Consider the following 24749-nt stretch of genomic DNA (forward strand, 5'->3'; position numbering starts at 1 on the left):
AGATGTCCTTCAATCCTCAGTTACCTTTCTTAGTAACATTGGAACTGCCGGATGTGTCCAAATTGACTAATGATCCTATCCTTCATAATCCATTCTGGCCACCAGTTCCAACCAAGATACCCGGTGATTGTCCCAAATTCGATGGCAAAGCTGGAGAAGACCCTCAAGCCCATGTTATGACTTATCACCTTTGGTGTTCGTCAAATTCGTGACTTGAAGATTCCATCCGGCTCCGCCTATTCCAAAGGACTCTCACCGGCGCAGCTGCTAAGTGGTACATTGAGTTGAATCGCAGATCCTTTCAAGAGTTCAACTCGTTGGCAATGTCATTTCTATCTCACTTTCGGTTGCCCATTCGGTATGAGACGGGAACGCATCTCCTCACGTCTCTTAAATAGGACACGGCCACACACATATATGATCATATACATGAATGGATACGGCATCGTCGTTTGATCAAGTTCTGGATTCCTAATCAGCTCCTGACCGATTGGTTTACAACCTCCTTTGTCCCTGCAATCGCGCGAGACATTTCTATGGGAGCTTGTGTAACTAAAGAGCAAGCTATCATGCATGCTCAGTACCTCGACTTAGTTTATTCTCATTCAGGTACCTTATATGATTATTTGCCTGATGCCTTGAGACCCGGAACATCCAAAGCTCCGCCAAAGCCATCCATTGACGGTGTTATTGGCTCTGTAAATTTGTCTTCGAAGAAATCATCCACGAACCCTGGGAAGAAAAAATCGAATGCTTCAAATGAAAATACTTCTTAGGATCTATCTAATTCCAGAAATACTTCCGAGGTCAACGCCGTCCAGTCCACCACGGCGGATAAAGCCTCGAAAGGAAAAAAGAAGGGGAAAGCGAAGGATAAATCTGAGCAACCCAGACAGGACTCCCCTAAACCTCCACCCAAGGAAGGAGCCAAACGTAAACCAAAGTATCCTTGTCTTATCTGTGACGAGGATCACTATACCAAAGACTGCCCAAGGTGGTCCGAAGTTAGTCGTTTATTGAAAGGTGCTCCTGGGATCCCTACGGTTGAAGAACCTTTTCCCTCACAGCAAACGCAAATGGTGGCTGACCCATTCCTCGTCTTCTTCTCCCTTTGGTTCCCAAGTGTTCATGGCTGGAACGATTACCATTCATATTACGACTCGAGCAAAGGAATATCTATCATCCGCCGGGAAGGAGCCTGAGGTCCCCTCAAGCGCTCCTCCGTCCAGTTCTGGTCCACTCCATATCGAGAGACCTAGCACTGAGACACCTATTCGACCCCCTCCTAAAGGTGTACTCCGGAGATCATCTTACAACCCTAATGCTCGTGCTGCCTAGCACTACAGCATCGTTTAGGACTTATCTTAGGCTCTGTCAGCTATGTCCGCTTTAGAAGTTCTCCAGAACTGCCCCCCCCAGAGGAAGTCCTTGCTATCGGCCATCGGTGGCATCGACCCGGCCGATTCGGATTTGATCACGTTTGATCTTGAGAGCCATGTACTGAGATTGCCTCACCAGATTGCCTTCCTCATTCAGGTCATCATCAATTCGAAAACGATTCATCGTACAGTTATTGATGAAGGCGCGTCAACTTGCATTATGTCTGTTGCTTGTTGGAAGGCTATTGGGTCTCTGACTTTGAGTCATCTCCAAGGACACTGGAGGCCTTTGACATGAGATAATCTTGCCCTTACGGTATCCTCCAATGATTGCCGATTACTTTGGAAGGGAAGACTGTTGAAGTGGAAGTTGAAGTTGTCGATGCTAACCTTACTTACAACCTTCTTTTGGGCCGGAGCTGGACATATGCCATGCGTGCCATGGCTTCCTCCCTCTTTTGTGTCATTCGTTTCCCTCATCAGGGGAAAATTGTCATGGTAGACCAGCTCTCCTTCTTCGCTTCCTCTTCCGAAGGTAACGTGCCTTTTGTGGAGCATACCTCCATTCCCGTAGAGAGTGTGGGAGTTGGGCTCTTTAAAGACCCTGCCCTCATGGGTGTCTTCTCACTCCCACCTCCGAATCTTGCCTCGATCGGTTTGATTTCCGCTCGTTCTGATTCCCCATTGCACACTGTCGCTACCCTCGGCCCCTTTGAAAATGGGGGCATTGATTATCTAGCTAGTAACCCTCGCTCGGCCGGGGGCATGGGCAGATCATCAGTGCCATTGATCATTTTACAAAACATGCCGAGATGACGCCTACACTATCTAGGCCGGTCACACAGCGATGCAAAAGGGTAAGTCCCAAAATGGGCTTGACTTGAACAAGTATCATGCGTGCACTCTATTTTTGTACATACGTGTGCTTCTAGCAGGTGTGTTGTGTGTGTGTGATTTTAAGCTTGCATAAAAATAAAATCCATTTCCAAGCATAGTTTGCATATGTGTTGTCATGTGTGCTTTTAAGCTTGCGTAAAAATAAAATATGTGATTAAATACATTTCGCGTTGGGTTGTTTGTTATGCAACTGACACATTATATTACATTTGTGTTAGACATCTGCATAGCATATAAAAACATCATCACATGTAAAAGATCCATCCAAAATAAGCATATATATATGTGTGTGTGTGTGTGTGTCGAAATGTTTGCACAACGTGCATCACATAGCTCAAAAATAAGTGTACATGTCTAAATAGAGTCTGTGTTCTCTATACATACGAGACACGTGTCTCTCAAAAAATTCACTAGTAGCAAATAAAGACCTAGATATCTACTGTGGCGAGTTGTGCTCCCTATACTTCACAGCTGCTCGTGCCACCCGCCTCAACAAGCGGTGCATCCTAGGTTCTACTCCTACTGTATGGATCTGCGATGCTATGGGGACGTCCTCTATCCCCATGTAGTTTGGAATCCCTCTTAACAGGCCCTCAAGGTTCCGGATCACTGTCTCCATCGTGTCATCTCCCGGAGGAGCCAAGGCTAGAGCTCCAATGCCCTGCGCATCCCTCCACGCCTCTAGAGTCAGTCCAAGGGGTCTCACCGGTCCTACATCTGCATACCATAGCGTTTGTCATTAGGACGTGTACATGAAAAAATCAAAAACATCATAAAAATCAAAAATCAAAAAATGGGATCAAGTGTCTTACCACCGTCATCCCACTGCTCTCTAGCGGGCAGCTGCATGTCAGGATCTCCGCGGAAGTCCAGGTCGGCATACGACCAATCCTCCACAAAGATCATCTGTCGCTCCAACCACTCTCGGAAATATGTCCCCCATGCCACTGGTCGGCCGCCACCTCCTCGTGGCATGACATGGGCCCATCGTGTGGCCCTCGTCTCGCGTGGCCTGGGTGGGTCCAAAACCATGTCCTACAACTACAGTGCCGGCACCCGCTCCAGCATAAGCAGGAGTAAGATCGATCCATAACCAAATTGTTTCGTCTCACTGTGACGACAATTGGTCAGTTGCCTCTTCATGTTTGCCACTACTGCCCCTGCCCAGTTAAACATGGTGGGATTTAGGCATTCGAGGGCCAGTCGGAGATGAGTCTTCAAGGCCTCATGTTGGGCTTGGGAGCCCACTACCCGTGTCACCATGAAAATCATCGCACGAAGGATTATGTCCTCCACCGTTGGGATTGCCACCTTTCCGCTCCTCGACTTGTGTGCCTATGGGCACACTTGAGCCATCAGCATATCTAAAGTATCACCCCCGGATCACTACCCCTCCAGAATAGGCATCTCACCTCGACGAGACAACCCAGTCAAAAAATAGATGTCTATAGAATCGAACTCAATATCCCGGCCTCGGATAACGAATTTCCCATCCGTGGGATTCCAGGCCCTGATCAGTAGCTCCAAAAGGTCAGGTTGTGCCCGTAAGCGTGGAGTTAAGAAAAACTTGAGTAATCCGCACCCTCACAATGCTTTTCGGCACCCGGCATCAACAAAATCCGCTATATCATCGTTATCATGAGCGCGTTCTTGCTAGACGAACACCATTATAACCCTGCATGACCAAAAATCTCATTAGCGCTCTGCTTGCAAAGTTTCAAACGTAAATTTTATTGAAAACTTGTCGCGCGGCGTCATCGCGACTGTTCTTATAACGGTCGCATTGATAATGGGCGCCTTTATTATTTTTCCCGGGTCAACGCGGAAGTACATCACTTTTCTGCGCTGATTTGGGTGCAGATTGTGGAAATTTTTATCGGTCATCGCGGACCCGATAGCGAAATCCGCGATGACCGAGAGCGGAATGCAATTCAAAAAACCACCCCAACAACCACATCCCACCGTCAAAATGCAGTAAAAAGACATCAAAACAGAGCGTAGGGCAATGTGTGTCTACCTGGAACTAGTTTCGGGACGAATGATGCATGTACGGGGCCAAATTTCGTTCGCCAACCTCAATGCTCCAAGTCGCTCCACAAAGGCTCAATGGTAACAATGGTAAAAAATATGGTTTAACCCCCCCTATTTATGGTAATTTTGTAAAATTAAATATTATTTTCCATAAATGTTGGTTTTTATCATGGTTTTTACTATATGCATGGTCAAAATATGGTTTTTCACTATGTTTTTATGCGCATTGTTTATATTATCTTGAACGGGTTTACGTGTGCAGTGTTCTTTGTGCAGGATCTCAGATGGTGGAATTACGATAGTTTTATACGCACTTGGTCCTGAAAAGTCGTCTTTAAGCTCTTTTCCGACGTGAAACATGAAAAGATAGCTGAGTTTCCCTCTCAACTCATTAAAAGAAGCGAGAGGCGGTCGCCTTTAAGCTCTTTTTTCGACCGTTTAAACTTAAAAAGATCGTCGGGTTTTTGTCGTTTCAGACTCGTTATTGGCTATGAAACAACATGCTTCTGACCACTTTTTTACTTTTTCGGGTCAAAGTTACTACTTACGAAAAGTACTCCTCGATCATACTGGTCGGGCGGTTCTTTCGAGCATTGTTTTATACTTTTTCGGGCTCGAGAGACACAACTCTACGAAAAAGGACCCCCCTGGAGTTTCCTTTTCTGTTGTCTTTTCAGACTCTCTAAACATGAAAAGGCGCTGAGTTCTTCCTTTGTCAGACTCCTTAAAACTTAATGACATCGGATTCCATCGAAATGATGCCTTTCAAGCATATGCTATCCCAGTCAAGCTTGTCATCAAAAAATAACCGGGGTGCTCGCCAGCAATGGTGGGGAAAACGGAACCACAATCATTGTCGTGTCGGCAGTATGTCGCTCTTGAGCATGGCACTTGTCTGCATTCATGTCTGGGTGGGGACATCTCATCTTGTTTTTTCACTTGCCTCCATGGGTTCGGGTTATCCTGTTTGACCTCTCATTTGCTCATTGCCCTGTCACCATGACCCCTGATCATTTGATGTAAAATACTGCCAAGTCCACTGTCGTGCTGCCAATATGTTCAAGAGAAGTTGACCTCTGCAGAATACTCAACCTCCCTCTGATACCTCACACAAAACATCTTATCCTTCTCTGTCTCGGGTCGATGATGTGGGAAACATTATGGCCCACCTTCGATCAAGGTCACTTCCTGTCGACTTCGACTCATTATCCAGGAAGTTGACCTAGAGTCTCCCTTTAGGCGCCTTGGAGCCTGCATTCCTCAATGGCAGGTTCTTCGTGTTCGACGTGAGGTTTTCATCATTGGCCTCTGATCGAATGATTCTACGGGTGTTTGACGCCAGCTCACTGATTCGCACGCCGTAGATTGTACCTATAGTACATTGAGGACCATTTTCATTATTTGTGGCACCTCTCGCATCTGTTAACAGTTTTCATCATTGTCTGGTAATCAGACGATGTTCTTGCATGTTCAACTTCGACTCCGATATTCGCATGCTTGAACTTGTACTTTGTTCCGGTCGAAATGGAGTGCAATACCCTGGATTTTGTCAGTTGAGATCCAGGTTACGATTTTGTGGATTATTATGATCATTACATGACTCATTGATGGATGGTTGCGACCATACCTGAGTCTTCATGGATGGCTGTGACCATACCTTTGTTATCATCATGGTCTCATTAGCTGGGTGGCTACATCCATACCACAGACCTATTTCATATGTCTTTTGGATGGATGTGCCCATGCCTAGACTACATGTAATTCATTATTAGAGATATCAGTTGTACTTGCGTGCACGTTCTTCCCGGTGGCGTTCTAGTTCAATCAGTTTCGTAAAGCATTTCACCCCTCCCACTCTCTCGGGCTTCATACTTTAGGGGGCATCTGTTACACAGTAATTTGTCACTGCCTTCATCCCAGTCTTCCTACTGTGTCATGAGTCCAAATCATTCATGCTCATGCTCTCTGATGTTGGCAAATGCCCCACTTTGCCAAAGTTTCTGCATCATCGCGACTGTTGTCAAAATAAACGTGCTGATGAGCGCTCCAAAACAGACCATACGCACTGCCATCGTGGAAGTACATGTGATTCCCACGATGGTCGGATTTCATGAGACAGCGGGACGGTTGCTTTTATTTGATCGTGATGACATGACCTCCTCCGTTATGCAGTAGTGATGTCAGCGCTCCAGTACAGTTATGTACCTGCGATGATCCAGTTTGAGTGAGTTTGTTCTAACAGCCGGCCTTCCAAATGACTCTAGACCTGGTTGTTGGCCTTGTTTATGTCACCCTCCCTTCTCTGGCATGGCTGTTACGTCATTTGTGCTACCTTCCTTGGAGATAAGCTCATATTCCCACCATTCATGGAGACTCCTTCTCCTATTTAAGCTTTCACCATTGCTATGAGCTATTAGTTTGGAATTCTTAGTCTTTGGAGTGTTGCTGATAGTGTTGTGAGCTTGATAGGTAGCTGGTGTGACAAGTGTGGGATTGTTTGAGAGCTTGAGGAAGGTTGTGAAGTGTTTTGATCTTGTGTGAACTTGTGAGTGAGAGAGATTTGTTTTGGGAGATCTATCTTCAAGGGTGAATGCTTGAGGAACTTGCTGGCTGGACCCTCTTGAGAAGGATTTGACGTCAGAACTATGGTTGTATTCTTCTTTGTTTATCAATAATAGACGACTATCATTATGGTTCCACTCTTATTGTCTTTATAATGATGATTGAGTTATATCCTTTCTGACTGATATATAATTACATCTATTGGGTTTTATGCTTGTGTTTGTGTCGTTCTTTGCATGTGCAGGTGTCCGTTCACGAGGATCATGGGGATTGTGACCAGCCGGAGCGAAGGAACGGGAGCGACGACTCTTCTACAAGTATTAGCGTTGGAATCCAGGTAGGCCCTCATCATCGGTCTTTAATTCGCAATTAGGAACCTGCGTGTTAGCTTTGTTTGATTGTTGCTAGACCCTATTTGGGCTAGTAGGGATCGCCTCTGTCCAGTAGAGGGGATTTACCTCCACAACAAGCTTCTTGAATCTTCGGGTAGAGATGAGTCAAATGGTATCCATTGCATCAATTGCATGGAAACTTAACTTTCTTTTTAGACCCATTTCTACCCTCACCAGCACCATTGCCGGGATTGTTTGCACTACCCTTCCCATCTTGATTCTTCTTTTTACCTCATCCCTTCTTCTTCCCATTGGAATTTTGATTTCCTTTGGGGTTAGAAATCTGAACAGCGTTTACAGAAGAAGGTTGTGAAGGTGCAAGGCTAGACGACGTGACCTAATTGGTAGGAGCAGTTTGTAACGAAAACTGTTGCAATTGGCTCAACAAGTTCACCGCATTGGTGTCTATCGATCCAATGATACCATCCACATGAGGAACTAGCTTCAATTTGGCTATATCAACCTTAGTCCTAGGAGCATCAAGAAAGATTTTCTGAATAATCCCAAACTAAGAGTAAATCAATTCTAACTGTTGGGCCTAAAAAATAGCTTGCTCTTCAGAAAAGACTCTAGACAGAGAGACATCCTTGGAAATCTAAGGTTGTAATGATTTCAAGAACCATTCGAGATGGTATTTAGGTGGAATTTCAGCTTTAATGAGCCTCTTTCTTTGTTTCCATTCCTGAATATGATCAGAGATGTGACTTGTTGTATCCTAACGGAAATTGGCCAGAAGTTTAGTTCTGGCATCATAACGGATGGGCAACTAGAAATGGTTTAGAAAAATGTTAGCCAAATCAGCGAAAGATGTAAAGTTGCCCCCTGGCAACTCTATATACCACTTGGCCACATTGCCAGTTAAGGTGCATTGAAAAAGTCTCAACCTAACCAAGTCATCAATGAGGGAGTTTGATGAGCACCACAAATGGAATGTGGTTACATGGTCGCCTATGTCTTCACCACCCTTCCCCTTTAACTTTGGAATATCTGATGGGAGTTTGGTTGGGACTAGAGGCTATTCCGAATTGTATCTCATTGGATCATTTGTTAATTTTGTGAGATCTGGCAAATTCAACATTGCCAGAAAAGGAAGCCTAGGAGGACCTTAGGGATTCCACCTAGATTGGGTGGAGTTCCCAAAGTTCTGAAAGATTGGCCTGGATTTTGAAAGGCACCAGGCTGCACGAAGTAACTAGCAGAACCCGCTGAAGCAAAAGGTGACCCTTGTGGTCCAGCAAAACTCGGAGTTTGACCAACTCCAGTCGAAACACCTGCAAAACCAGAAAAGTTCCCTCCTAAAGCATTATAAGGAGTCAATAGCCCTTGATAAGGATTCCAAGCGGTAGCTAAAGGAGCAATACTTCGAAACGAACTAACTCTGAAGTACGACGTATTCCCTTGTTGGCCAAAAAGAAGATTCCTATTTTCTATGCCACTAACCACAGGGTTAGTCCAACCTTGAAAGGGATTACTGCCTTGACCTATAGAAGAAAAAGGCATAGATCCTATTGTCGGGTTGGAATGTGGTATATGACCACTTCCAAAAGGAAAACCCTGAAATGAGGCCAATCCACTCATCATTGATGTGGAGGCACTGAACAGAATTTATGGAATACCCTATGACTGGGTGCCAAATGGGAAGAATCTAGAATTAGATGCATGCGCTTGGGAACTTCCACTCGTCGACAAAATGGAAGTAGACCCAAACAAACATGTGCTAGCAGTAGACCAAAATAAATATGTAGAAGGGATGGAAATTGTTCCTCTCCCTTGTACTGATATAGGAGTCTGTGTGTCTATAGCACTTGCAGTGGATGCCATTCTCCCAGCAGTGGTCATCGAAGGGATGTGTGCGATGTGACCTAGACTTGAAGTTCTATGTGTCAGATTCCCAATGTATACTACTACATCCAAATGATTAGAAGGAAAAGGAGAATTCAGAGTTTCGAATGGCTCTGAGAGTTCTTCTACCTCAATATTATCTTCTGACTGGAAGAGGACTAGAGAGAGAACTGGAGTGTTCCTCTCTGGCTCTATGGTAATACCAAGCCTATCTTGTACACTAACGCCCCCGAGTGGAGGATCAATCTCTGATGCGTCGGCTACCATGGGGTGAAAACCACTGGTAATATTATCTCTGCGCCTTCTAGGAGAAGGCTTTGAACTTGGTGGTGAAAGACCACGAAGTCTTCAAGACCGTTTAAGCGATCAGTCAGCCAATTTGAATTTTTATAAAGATCTAATAAAAGACTCAAGTAAAATGAAATCTAGGCCAACTAGGAGCACAAAGCACACACTAAAAAATGTCCGTAAAAGATATTAGCCAGTCAAACAACTTTCAAGTATTTTCGCTCCGGGTGATGAGGACCAGACACCAAAATACAAGAAAGTGAAGTAGGGGCCTTCCGAAGATAGTCTGGGATAATGATAGCCTAGGCCTACCAGTGAAGGTATCAAAGGAAGTTACGTTGACCTCCAAACAACAACATGTGCTGGTGCAATCCCCCAAGCTTCACAAGGGTGCCCTCTAGAAGTACTGTAGAGAGTGATACAACATCGACCTTAGGTGCCACGGGATTCCCCTCCGCAGCCACCCATGTAGATCCCTAGGAGAAGCAACTAAGGTTACCAACTCGTGTCAGAAGCCAGGCGAAATAGTCTTGAGGTAAGATCCGACAAGTAGGAGAGGGGGTATCTCTCTTCCTTATCTTCAAAAACCCTCGTGCTTAACTCCTAGATCCGGAACTTTCCTGGTCTCCCTAATGCTATTGGGTTTGCACTCGTTATTTAGAATTCTATGTTTAAGAGTTTAAAATGGCCTTGGAGAGTTTTCTCTCCACACACCTAATTCAAGGCCCTAAATATCCTAAAACTTGTTGGTGTGTCTAAATTGACAATATAAAAAAGTTCTAATATATTTTAGTTAGTGCTTGTTTTTAAATGGGCTATTATTAAGTCAAGGGATAAATGGAAGTGAAACTTGTGGTGTTTTTCGACACAAAGGAAATTAATAAAAACCAATCTATATGAAAATGTAATTGTTTTATTCTTCGATGGAAGAATTTCTACTAGGTTCTAACGAACTTCTAAGAAAGAAATAAATTTCTCTTTTCTTTTCTTTTTACAAGCTTCACATTCACAAAAACTAACAAAAAATATGGATGCCCTAAAAGATGCACAAACTATCCTAATGAAATGAGTATATGTTGATGCAAAAACTTAATACTACTCTAAAGCAAAGAATGAAAGTAACTTGTTTATCACTTCTAAGTAGCCACTTAAGATGTTTAGATAGAATATAAGTTGCTAATGCTCATTTTCGTCCAAACACTAAAAGTAAATCTCAAGACAAACAAAATGCACTTTCACTCGAAAAAGAAACCAAAATCAAAACAAGGAAAAAGAGAGCAAAAACCAAATTTTCAAGAAGTTTTCCTCACAGCAAAAAACAAAAAAAAACTTTTCAAAAGTGCTCCAAATACGATTGAAAAATTTGAGACCGAAAAATAGGCAACAAAAACACTTTGCAAGTTATCAACTCAAAATGGGAAAAAACTCAACAAAATAGGTGTTTCAAGATGCTCTTAACGACCAAAAAGCAGCAAAAATAGCTCGGTGACAATGATCAAAAGATCAAGAAAGACAAATTTCAAAATTGTCACTCAACAACTTTCAAAAAGTGAGAAAAGTAGATGGCCACAAGATGCAGTTTTGACACAAAGCAAGAAGACCACAAAGATAAAGTTTGTCACAAAGATTGAAACCAATATTTCTACTCTGGAAGATCAGAACAACCAAGATTCTCAGAAAGAAATCTCGTGTGCTCAAACACAAATGATGACACTTGCGACAAAACAAAAACAAGACCAAAGCTTTTCACAAGAAGAGAGAATTAGAAACCGGAAACTTGCTGCAAAACTAAAGACTGACATCAAAAATTGACTGCTCAGGAAATCCTCAAACGAGCAAACAAATCTTCAGAAACAAAAAAACTTAACAAAATCTTGGAAAATTAGGGTATACGCGACTGTGTCAATACATATTTGTGTGTATAAGCGACTCAGCCCAAAGAAACCTGCGTATACACAGGTTCATATGGGAAAAATTGCGTACATACGCTACTGTAACCTAACAAAACTGTGTATATAACAGTTCACAAGAAAAAGAAAAAACAGATCTGGAGAAACTGCTTAGAATTAAAGTCTAAGTTCCTATAGGAACAAACAAACCAGTTATAGCAAGAAGACCAATGGCTGAGCCCTGATTGGCTTAAAACAACCCAAACTAGGAACAACAACACTATTGTCCTCAGTGGAGTTGCCAATTCTGTTGAGAGACAAAGTCCCCTAGGGTTTTGGGTCAACACTCTAGTAGAGCGGGGGTTATCTACAGTAAAAAACAAGCATTCCACACAGCCATGATACTTAAAGAAGAAAACTACATGAAGAGAGGTGCACCTGGGGGTCCTTTGTTCGGGTAGATCTAGCCAGGGTCCAAACCCTCTTGAAGTTCCTCTCGATCCTTAAACTTGCAAAAAAACCAATTCAAAGAAGGATAGCAGTATATGGACCAAGTATCATATAGAAATCAGCTTCATGACATATTGAAAGATGCTTAGTTATACAATTGAAACAATTACTCATGTGTAAACCATAACAATAACATTACATGCATAAAGAAGATTGATTTTTGGGAACAAGACAAATGTTTCTTTATTACATGTAACTAAAACAAAGCAAGGAATGATATCACCTGAATCTTCCTCTTGCTGGCTCCAAGTGGAACCGTCCTCTGGATTCGCCCAATCCCAAGTCTTCAAAAGGCTCCTTCCATGACTCACAAAGATATCTCAACTAGTGAAATGACATCATAACTCAATGAAACAAGGGTTTCCTGTAGTGGGGGAAGTGCTAGAAGCATAAGGATCTTCAGACCTTATCAAGGATAATCTCAACAGAGTAATTTTCTCTCTATTCTCTCCTCCCTTGGGCCTTCCCATTAAAGCCTTTTTATACTTCTCCGAAAGTAGTTTTTTAGTTGAGAATCTGTTGGGAACAGTTGGACCATGGGCACTAATAGTTAATGAATAGGTAAAACCCATGATCTCTACCCGAAATTAAGGAGATTTTATTTTTTAAGTGTTTTAAGACATATACGCGGGTTGGGTATACATTGACCTGCATACACACACGTTTACCTTAGGGAAATGTCATGTACAAGGAGTAAAACACTGTTCTTTAAGTATTTGGACTAGGTCTAGAAGGAGGGGTTGCACTAGGCCATGGATGCAGCATCACAAATATCAAGGGTGATATTTGGAGCTATAACAACATGTTACTAGTAAGTCTAGTCCCGATGCTATAAGATAAAATGCATGGTGTATGGAGAATGGAGATACCCTCAACGATCTTCCTGGGACCCTTAGAAAAATGTAAGATAATCTGTAGCTGCCACAAAGTTACATGCATGTCCATAAACAATAACTAACTATCAAAGTGAGATAGATTCATTACCTCAAGCCTCCATGTATATTTTTTGGACAACACAATGCAGCTAGGTGGAAGTCCACTGAGCCAACTCCAGATGAAGTCCTGCACATAGAAGGTACAAGCATAATCACAACATACAACCTTGATAACTAATACATGAATATATAAAAGACATCTAGTTACACATAAATAAGCTACTCATGCTAAAAGGTATTGGACAAACAACTAAATGAATGATAGTACCAACACCATGGAGTAGACTATACAGCTGCAGTTTTATATTAATGTCAGAAGAGTGATTTCAACCATCTATTGCATCAGCCTTCCCTTACCCCTCTAGCTCCTCTCTCTCTCCCCCTTCTTACAAACTTCTTATGCTTAGATTTGAGACTATGCTCGACAATCAAGTAATATATCCTTTCAAATTATCTGACCTCTTTCACCATAGCCCTAGATTTGCTTATGTAGCAACTGAGTTACGGTTTCCAAGTTCCTCCATGAGTCTTTTAAGGTAAAAGCAATGATGTTTCCATGCTTTTGAGCTCTTTCCCATTTGCCTCCTTCATTAGGATTTAGAAATCCCACAAATAGGTCGAAATGTAGATGTTTTCTTGCTTTTCTAAGTAGATTTAGGAGGGAATATAGAGATATTTATGAGTCAATTTGCTCCTTTTGTTAAAGCCTAGATTGACCTCACGCTGAACGGAGGCAATCTTAGGATAACCACAAACCAAGCTTAACCTGGTAGCTAGCCCTACTAGGTTGGGAGAGGGCTCTCTCATTGTCAATATCAGTTGAGATGACTGAATTAAATATGGATTTTAGACTCGGTATAGTAGCTCTAGGGTTTTTGGTTGATTTGACGGTTTTGTTGCTGGATCAAATGGAGCAGGTAGCTTTGGATCTAGGAAATGAAGTCATGATTGCAAGGTGTTCTGTGGGGCGAGGTAGGTAAGTGTTTTGGCACTTGGATTTGAGTGATATGGTAGGTCTAAGACTAGTGAGGAGCTGAGGAGGGCATGCAAGGATCATGAATCCTCTTCAAACATCTGAAATCATCAAAACTAAATGTATTCCCAAGGCAAAGCACTGTTACCAATGTATTCCACCTATATATCTTGATTTCATTTAGTTAGGAAGAATGAAATAGATTTTGGCACATATAACACATGAGAATAACTAATAACAGAAGAAAAATAATTCAAAAACACATTACCACAAGAATCTCACAAAAATAGCTGCAAACCCTGGTTTATTTCCTTGCCAAACTGCTGTAGAGATGTACAATGTAGCTCAGAGCATCGACAAGAGTCCAACCCTTGCTAATGACTGAAAAAATACATAATATAGACATAAAACCACCTATGCTAGCCATCAAGGGTCGAATCCACGAGAATAGGGGTGGTTTCAACCATTTCTAAACTAGGAACAGGAATATAAGCAATAGAACAACTTGCCTCTATAACCATGGAAACTGATTCATTTACCCCTCAACCACCTAAAAATGATGAATATACCCTCTAAGGTCATTTTGTAATTACATTTACATAGAATAGCATCATTTACAATCATAAATTCATCCAAGATGAAAGAAAAGGTCAACTTGTAGAAAAACTAGGCGAAATTTTGATTTTTGAGCAAAACTGGTAAAATTTATCCTATGCCCAGTGCCACTTCAGACCCAATTTTGGAAGCCTTACCTTTGACCAAATTGAGCCCAAGATAGCTCGTTGGAAAGGTCCTCCTGTCTAGTTTCTGTAACATCTTTAATTTTTTCATTTGGAGGTCATTTCCACCCTGAAAGTTGTAATCTCCCAAGACTGCTTCCTGTGTGTCCAAAAAGAGGCAGAGAGGGCATTTTTTGATGGCTTTTTGACCTTTAGGTGACCAATATTTGCTCCAAAATTGTTGAAACTTTTAGGGATTGATTTTATCATCATGTTGAATCTGAATATGAAATACATTCTTTCAAAAAGTGTCTCTTATGCCAAATTCCTATGTTGCAAAATTTATCCTATGCGCAATGCCACTGTCCTATGCGCAATGCTGCTTCAGACCGAGCTTTGGAGGCCTTCCCGGTGTTCAAATTGGGTATATGATAGCTCGCTAGAAATATTATCGAGTCTAATTTCCAAAACATCTTGAATTTTTTAATTTTGAGTTCATTTGCCCTATCAAAAGTCCAATCTCCAAAGACTGGTCAAAATGTGTAGAATGAGGCTACCAAAACGCAGAGTGCTGTTGCAGTCAACTTTTGAAGGTCTTTCTCAACTCAAAATTGAGCTCATGATAGTGCATTGGAAATATATTTGTCTCTAGTTATCTTTTTACAAATCAAGCAAGTCATTTGGCCAACTAAGCTAGGAGAAATCTTGATTTTCCCAAGGTCACTCCAGAGGTGTATTAACTCTCTTGAGGCAACTGTATTTTTGACATTTATCTAAAACCATGAAACCTGTGTAAAAAGTGAAGGACGTTTTTCTTCCTTGGACTATTGTGGAAAAAAAATTCTCTCACTTTTTCCAAATTCATTTTTTCTTGCTCAGAAAAAAAACCCTAGGAGAGGGAAATGTGCCTTACCTAAGCACAACTGAAGCACAAACAAGGTGTAAAATGACCCATTGGAAACTAAAAGATGACAAATTTTTGAATGATGGTACACTTAGCCAAATGGTGACATGGACCAAAACTTGGAAAACTTTGAAAGGAGTGAAAACAAATCCTAGACCTAATACCTAGTGACCAAATTTTACTTGAAGACTCACTAAAATGACAAAATTTGACTTTGACACCCTAAGACCACTTTGTAAAAGCATGTTTGATCACTAGTGGAAGGTTTCAAACATTGACACTAACACCTTTGACCTCTAGATTCTCATTAGGATCCACTAACTCTATCCCGAAACTAGCAAGTAGAGTTAGTAGGGTCACTAACACTCCCTTAGGCTTACAGAGAAGCTTTATAAAGCATGTTGTCAGTGTATAACCAACGTTAGTGTGGAAACAAGGTTTGTGATCTTGGTCCTTGCTTCAGCTATCATGTCTTTCCCCTCTGAGTTGATGAGGGGGTAATTTTGCTGTATAAAACGCAATGGAACCAGTCTTGTTCAAACAAAAATTGTTTTTCATAAATCCTACATAGGAGATACATGTGCTCAAGTTACAAGGGTATAGTGGGATACATATCCATATGGACAGAGACCGTCCCTGCCAACTACTCCTTTAGGATATTTATCTGGATTGTCAGCTTCAATAAAGGCATATTTAAATGAAATTATATCTCCTGTGGGTCTAGGTTCATATGGGGTAGTCACGTTATATTTGGAACATCAAGATAATGAATCAAAAGATTTAGACCTGTAAAATGGTTTCACTCTTTCTGTTTTATCTAAGGTTAATCTTAATTATAAAATAACAATAGAGGGGATATCTAGGAAGGTGGCATGGGAGAATCAACAATTAGTAGAAAGGAAATGAAGTCCCACGGTTTTTCCAGATGAGCAACTTTTAGCATACAAAAACCAAGGACAAGTTTTCTCTAAAGAAGACTTTACACCTTCTCCCTCTGATCATCAAAGTATATTGGTTTTGTTAATGAGCTGATGTGTGTTGAAGTGGGCAGTCTCTGAGTGTTCACAACTCTTTTGCATCAAGTATTATGACAGTTTTGACAAGCCACTAGGAAGATACCTTCAGGATGATTTGTTTGACCAGGTAGAATTTTTCTTCATGTATTTTCATTCTTCTATAGTTTTATCTTGCTATCTTGTAGACTTTGCAATTACACAGTAACAATTGGTAGATTTTAATGTAACAAAATACCAAAAACATGCAAAATTCCCATTGTCATTTCTGTAATAATCCTCAGAAGCACATGTTCGTTTCTATACACACCATCACAGTAGCCTCACGATATCGGTAAGATAGTTACCTTTACTGTTGAGATTATTGGTGAACATGAAGAAAACATATGGATGTGGCATTGGTTCCTAAAATGTGCACATAAATATAGAGTTCCAGAAGCAACCCAACAAGTAGTCATGTCTAATGTTGCACGATGTTTATCCTTTGGAAAATTCCTAGAGCTTAGTTTCTCTAATTATGCTGCAACAACTAGAGTTGCAATTGTGGTTGTTCATTACATCGAGAATGCCTTTGCTTTTATAGGTATGCCACTGAATTCAACTTCTTTATATTTTCCGAGCAGTTTTCATGTTATTTTTTTATTTTGACCTTTTGATATCTTACATAATTTATCTAGCTCTTGAATTTCCAAAGTACCCATAATTATGTATGATAGTTAATGGCTATTCCATACTAATATATTGGACCTACATTGTTCCCGAAATTGAGTGTGACAGGTTTGGTAGTATGATTGCATGTTTTTGATATTCCTCCATCAATATTCTCTTTGTGCATTTGCCACCTTCAAAATTAGAGTTCCATGATCCACATCAAAAGATTGGCTCAAAAAGGAAGATGCAAAGGTACTTTATGATACAGATTGTACATATGGGTAGATGTTTTCTAATTAATTTATATGCCTATCATACCTATGGTGTAGGACCCCCCATATCCAAACTAATGTGATTTTTGATGCAAATGAAAAAGTTGCATGTCAAGGCGAAATGTTCTTTAGAGAGGTTTTTAATTTTCTCAATTAGATAACATGGAAAACCGCCACATCTCAATCCTTTTATTATGGTATTAAGGTTTCTGAGTCAAGGAGGCAAATTGCAGAGCTTAAACGAATGTTGCATAAAGAGATAGTTGAATTTGAGGTGATATTATAGATGTATATAAAGTTTCCTTAGTGTAATTTACGTTTTCTAACATGATATTATGCTAGAATAATCTTTCTACCTAATGAATATTTCCATATTTGTTTATAGAATTTGCTAAGTTGGAAATAATTTCTTCATAGAGTCCATTATTTTGATGCAATCTAACAAATTCAAACAGGGTTTATTGTAAGAGGCCATCATTTGTGACGGGCAAGTTGGAAGACCTGTTACTGATATTTCAAAGCCAAATAATATAAAGTGTCTTCTTCTTTATGAAGCCTATGAATGGGATCATCGTCTTTGCCATTTAGATTCATCTCTTAGAGTGAAAATATCCCTTTCCAAATTGGAATCTAGTCCACTTAAGGATATTAAGGCTCCACATAAGGAAAACAATTCTATTATAAATGAAAAAGTTGGAGACAGTCAGGGTATAGTCAAAGATAGTAATAATGATAGTGGTGGTTTTGGCATTCTGATGACAGAGGACATACGCTCCATGGTTGATGGAATTTGTCTAGACAAAGTTATCTGTTCTATGAAACTTCAATTTAAAGATATCCAAGTTGGCGACAAACATGTTTTAAATAATGGATCTAGGTAGCTTTCCATGGTTAGTAATGTGGAAAATTCTTACTTCACCGAGCATTTAGAGGGAACTGGTACTGTGAATAGAAAAATAGATGAAGGCATGGAAATTATTAAATCAGCAGAAGGTTAAACAACCTAGAATCGAGATGTCTTGGAAGGAGGTCCAAACATTAGGGATTCATCCAATATAACTGATGGTACCATGCTTCATACTTTTGACATGGAGAATGGTTAATGTGATACCAGCATCAATGTTTCTGAGACAATGCCTTTTGAAACAGTTGATAGTAGGGACAATGCAAATGGTTTGGATGAAGATATGGGAACATGTAAGAAACTATCAGAGAAGGATTCTCATATCCTGGTTGATCTATGAAATACATTAGATGAAACATGGATAGGTGAAGGTAAATTAGTAAAAGCATAGGCTGTACTTGTGACATCACAAGGGCAGGAAGTTGGTTTTGTCACTTTGGCCACTGTTGTTAGTGGCAATGAACTTGCAGACAGAAAACATGTTCATCCAATTCAAGAAATTGCAATAGGGGACAAGATGATGTATGAATCTACCTTAATCATGAAAGATAAAGGTATAATAGAGCTACCTGATAAAATCACCTCTCACCAGTAAAATCATTACATTTATCTGAAGATTTTAGAAGCTGGATTGGGCTTCCTATGTCAAAGTTACCAAAACGTTACAACAAGAGTTTACAGGAAAATTTATTGGGGCCTATTAGAGTTGACTCTATGAGAAGATATAGTCCTATGTTTGTCTCGTTAGTTAGTCATATGGGTGGTAAAGGAGTGAGTAAGCTTCTTTCAGCAACTGGTGTCAATGATATGATTATTGTTGTTTATGACGATGAACCAACAAGCATAATAGCTTATGCACTGAGTTCACAAGAATAGCAGGCTTACGTATATGACAAGGCAATTGATAGTGAGAAGCAAAAGGAAATAGACAAGGATAAAGAAGAGGAATGCAGATTTATTTGGTATGGGTGAAGTTGTTTCGAATCCACTTTGGATGTTAGATGGTTCCTTAGACTCTAGTAAAGTTCTTTTTAAAGAGAGAAGTTCAGGATTTAAGTACTCAATAACCTGTTATTATGCGAAATAGTTTGACACCCTTAGGAAAAAGTGTTGTCCAATAGAAATCGGCATGATATGGTCACTAATTCTTTGCAAGAAATGGGGACCTCAAGGAGGAAAGAACATAAGTTTTTTTCAAAATCCTTGGATGTTAAGCAAGTCACCAAGACAGAATTTGAGTCTTTTATGAAGTTTGCCTCATAATATTTCAAATATTTCTCTGACTCATTGAGTTCTAGAAGTGCCATATGTTTGGCAAATATCGTTCGTACTTATCGGGTTTGCTACTCATATTATTGTTTATTCTATATTTGACAATTATCTTTTGTATACTCTTAGAGAGTTTACTAGGACTTGTTTCCTTCATTGTTTGTGTGCATGCTACATAACGTGCTTATCTTTCAGGTCCCTATAAAGAATGCAAAAGGTGGAAAAGATATCAGGATGAAACTGATGGTAATGGAAAATCTATTGCTTTGAAGGAAATGTAACACAAATTTATGACCTCAAAGGATCTAGTCACTCCTATTACAATGCAGATTCATCAGGCAAAACAAAGTTCTTATGTACCCGAATCTCTTACAGACCATGGGAATGAATAAAAGTGCCTTTTGGAGCGATAAGTCTGGAACGATAATTCATTTCTGACGATAAATACAATTTACATTTTTCTTAATCAACCATAATTTTAATCGTAGTTTCAAAATTTTGTTGAGCTAGTCAGTTATCATGATTGTGTGCAATGTATGTTGTAGTCAATTGATGTCATGGATTATTCATTACTTGTTGGAGTTGATGAAGAGCATTGTGATCTAGTTTCAGGTAATAATAGACTCATACAATGGTCTGTTTTGGTAACAATATACTCATCCAATTTCTTTGAAATATATTTTCTCATATTTGATTTTCCATTTTTGTTAACATTATCAATAATTTCAACTGCTTGGGTCAAAGTGTGTATCTATAAATGTTTCAAAGATGAATATACTAGGTTGCTATTATTATTATTATCATCATCATCAATTTTCAATACATGAAGTTTAGTTTACATTGGTGATAAAACCAATAATTCTTTCTATGATGTTTCTTATACAACAAAATTCCATAATTATGATATCCTAATGATTGTGACAATGTTACATTTGGAAAACTGAGCATTCTTTACCAGAGGTATATTCTCTTGATATTACACTTTGATGATAGGAGCAAGCAAGAAGTATTAGTAGTGAAAGATTTCATTTTTTTTTACCATCACTTACATGAATAGGTTGGGGGTTCCTTGATTTGAAGTGTTTGCAGGAGGTTATTCTAAGTTACTCATGTGAACTAGCTATCAGCTGAAGTAAGATGTGCCCATCTTTTTCTTTTCCTTTTTAATTCTTCTAATAATATCTTCTGGTTGAATATTACACTTTGATGATAGGAGCAAGCAACAAGTATTGGTAGTGAAAGATTTCATTTTTTTTTCCATCATTTACATGAATAGATTGGGGGTTCCTTGATTTGAAGCATTTGCAGGAGTTCATTTTAAGTTACTCATGTGAATCTAGATATCATCTGAAGTAAGATGTGCCCATCTTTTTCTTTTCCTTTTTAATTATTCTAATAATATCTTTCATTTTATAGTTCGATTATCTTAAATGATTTAATATTGAACTTGTTTTATGCCATGAATAAATAATTTTGGTTGATTTTAAAATGCCTCCTTGACTTATATTTTCCAACTGTTATCACTCAAGTTGTCCCTTGGCTCCTTAAGGGATACAGCCGAGGTAACCACAAACCAATCTTTGGGCTACAGGTCCTAGCCTACCTGCAGTCAGAGAGGGCTCTCTCTTTATGATTTAGCTTTGTTTTGGTGTAATTTTAGGGTAGTTATGATGTACAGGTTTTGTTTTGAATTTGGTTGGGTGATGATTTCAGTCAGAACTGGTATGTAATCTCAGAACAGTCTAGACCATTGGGCAATGGAGTCAATGGTGGTGTGCTGCTGAAAGTATTTCTTGAGAAAAAGGTAATGCTACAGAGCCAGACAGGCATCCATGGAACAATTCTTCAAATCTGGAATATGATGGCATGAAATCAGGGAATGAAAGGCAGCTAAGGATCTTTCACTATACTGATAGAGGGAAAAATTGAGAATATTATCTAGGAGCATTTAAGAATTCCTAGACAGCATTCATAATGAGAGAATTAATACAAACATGAGCAGTTAAGAATTCATATTTATGATTAATTCTGAAGAAAACACAATTAACAATAGAGATTGAGCAGAGGGTGCATTCAAGCAAGTCCTCAGCTATTCTTCTTCTCTTTTGCTAAGTTAATGAAACATATATGTGAATTAAGCAAACATAGGAAGACAAAACATGGTTTAGAATAACTTATTGCTCCATCAAACAACACAGGAATTCTGTAGCAGAACGCAGATCATCACTTTCACATCCAAATAGTGCAAAGACCCTGAACTCAACCAACCATTTGTATTAGAGAGTCTGAAAATTTACAGCGCAGTGTCTTAGAGAGAAAATCACCAACCCCAAATACGTTCTGTGGGGAGGTATATATACAAAAAATAAGCTACAAAATATCTAGCTGATGAGTTAATAGCTCATAACTTCTTTGCCAACTCTTGAGGAATTATAGCTGAAAGAGTAAATGCTGCAGTAAATATTTAATGTATTAGCTGTCCATTCTGTCAGAGAATTTTGACTTTTGTGACCAACTGAGTCGGCTGGGGCTGCGCTTTTAAAATCTGCGTTTTATTCTTTTTGGGCTTGTTGTCCCAGCATTTTGCTGAGTCACCATTCTCACCTGCTCAGCATGTTGTCTTCATGCTGTGCCTGGTGCCTGCGTATTCAATTCTGTTGACCTGTAGCTGACTTGAGGTTGACCAAAAAGAGAAAGGATCGAGATCACTTTGGAAAAATTTCTAGCATTGCCTGCCACCAATCTTCTTTAGGCAGTTGATGTCTTCGTATATTTATTAATGTCTCATCTGCCTCTGTGTACCTGGAAAAATTGGGTGGGACCTCAAACAAGTGATTGATTTCATGTTCAATGTAAAATAAATTTTCCAACTTATCATAAAGGCTCTGTCCTAATGGAGGTCCTGTTTCTTCTGAGGTACTTGTGGATGCTGTGATCTAATTTGAAATAAAGTTACTCATCCTGGTGGCATACTGCTCACGGGTCAGTAGTCTTCCAGCGCTGAGCAATCCTTTGCCTTGCAATGCTCCCATCCTCAGCTTGTAATCATCTACCTCTACCTGCATTTCCCGACACTTTCTCTCCAAACTTTGCACAAAATTTCTAAGGGTCAGTACCTTTTTTGCTGTTAAAATAGTTTTTGTCCTGTTACTGATGTCTAAGGCTACCAACTCCTCTTTAGTGTGAGTGTTCAGGAAGTGAATCATTTTGCTAGCTTGCTCAGGCATATTTCCTAATGCTGCTCTAGCCTTTTGACTCTCAATTTGGGCTTGGCCTATTAATTCAATCTGTTCATGCACAGTTCGGATTGATTTCCACTGTCTAGTGATAGAGTGGTCAATCCTGGTCCACAAAATCTTTTTTATTTCAGCCAGAGTCTTTTCTAAATTCAGCTCCTTCTCCAAGGCCTTTATTTTGTCCTTCAGGGCCTTAATTTCCCTTGTCTGTTCAGCCACTGTCACCTTGGATTTATCATATTTTCCTTCTAGATCGGCCAACTTTTCTTTGGCCTGTTTTATCTCTATTGCTTGAAGCTCGAGCTCCTTGACAGCTTTTGTCAATTCATCCATGCTTATGCTAGACTCAGGAGCTGTTGTTGTTGCCGCTGCAACATCTGTAGTTGTTGTAGTTGCTGGAATAATAGGAGGGGTCACTGCTGCTTGTGTAGCTGCAGCAGTAGTTGGAGCAGTTTGAGGTGGCTGGGAGGTCGACTCTCCCTGCTGGCCTTGCAGTGCTCTCTCCAACTCTCCCTCCATTTGAATTATTCTCTGGTTCATTTGCATTAGCAGGTCCATTGTATCCTCAGCTTCTTTCTCTTTCACCAGTTCTCCTGTTTGTGGGTGCATAGTCGAGGAGAGCCTCATTTGCTTTTTCAGAGTAGTAATATCATCCTCCTTTTTCTTCATTAGGGCCTTGATAGCTTTGGGATTCTTAGGATCATGCCCTAGGTCCACAATAATTTCCTCCAATGTTTTAATTTTATTGTCTTTGGCTGTGGAGGACATTCTTTCTAAATCAAGCTGAGTATTGGTGTTCTTCAGAGATTCCTTCAATTCATGGGCCAGTGTGGCCTTGTCTGCAAGTGTGGCATAGACCATTTCCCCTGCTTGCTTATGTAACTCTATTTGATCCATGGGGTGAATGTCCTTGGCCAGGACCTCTAACCTTGTTTTGACATAGTCTGTAGTTGTCTGAGGCTACTGAACCTTGGGATTAAAGTGGCTAAGAATCATCTTTTCTTCTTTGATGTCATATGCTGCCATCAACCTTTCCTACTTGGAAGGTGTTGCCTTAAGAAATTGGTCATACAACTGTACTCTTAATAGTTCATTTTGAGCCTTAATTTCTTTAAAGGTGGCCTTGATGCTAGCTGGCCTCTTACTTTGCTGTGTGGAGGAAGACACCTCCATGCCATGCTGTCTGTCTTGCTCTTGTTGGAAAGAGCTTGTAGCTGTTTGTTGACTCCCTTCTCTGTCTCTCCTTGGACTTCCAAGGATTTCCTCACTGACTTCCTCCTCAATTGGAGAATCAACCTTTTGCCTCTTGGCTTCGAGCTGCTATGTAGACCCACTAGCAGGTGTGGAGTCTTCTCGGTCTCGTTTTCTGCCTCTTTCCTCATGGGCAGGAGTCTGTAAAGCAAGCACCTGTGGTGCCTCTGTTTGCTGTGGAGGAGCCTGTCCTTGAGGTTGCTCCATTGAAGTGGCAGGATGCTCTGTGATCACTTCTTTCTCTGCATCCATTAGTTCCTTCCCTTTTGCAGTACCTGTTGCTGATGTAGACAGTCCCTGGGCGGCTTGTGTGGCTGCAGCAGCAGATGTGCCTTCTCCAATTTGATGTGGCAACTTGAATGTTACCTGCTGCAAAGAATCCAAGTCAAGAGTTTTTTCTAAATCCTTGACATTTTTCTCCATTATTTCCTCTTGAGTCAATTCCTCAACTAATGTGCCCTGCAGCCACTCATCTTGGTTGGCATATTGTTCAATTTGTCGAAATTTACAATGGTCATAGGCCAGCAGCCTGTATTTAACTCTTCTGGCACTGATAAAACCCTCTGGGTCATAAGGGACCCACCAGAAGCTCCTCTTTAACTTATATTTGTCCCTCAAAATTTGATCAGCATCTTGCCAACCTTCTTTCTTGTTCATAATGAAGGGGCCTAGATGGTATTTGAATTTTAGGTGAGCTTTCTTTTTGGAACTATGAAAATGAGTAAGATCAGAATTAATGAGTTGGTAAACAGTCTCATTGGTACATACCTTGGGAGCTTGTAAGGACAGAGCTCATAGCCATAGATTCTAATGACAGTGTGACTTTGATATA

General features: G+C 40.2%; 2 pseudogenes; both read left to right on the forward strand.

The window, feature by feature from the left end:
- LOC149157677 (1-phosphatidylinositol-3-phosphate 5-kinase FAB1B-like) overlaps nucleotides 1-19037 on the forward strand; it is a 192196-nt pseudogene extending 173159 nt beyond the window's left edge.
- Nucleotides 19038-19125: 88 nt separating this feature from the next.
- LOC149157678 (1-phosphatidylinositol-3-phosphate 5-kinase FAB1A-like) overlaps nucleotides 19126-24749 on the forward strand; it is a 93531-nt pseudogene continuing 87907 nt past the window's right edge.

This window comes from Pinus tabuliformis, chromosome 5_2 (assembly GCF_031772625.1).
Source record: "Pinus tabuliformis cultivar Carrire ecotype Pingquan chromosome 5_2, CPIR1, whole genome shotgun sequence".
NCBI lineage: Eukaryota > Viridiplantae > Streptophyta > Pinopsida > Pinales > Pinaceae > Pinus > Pinus tabuliformis.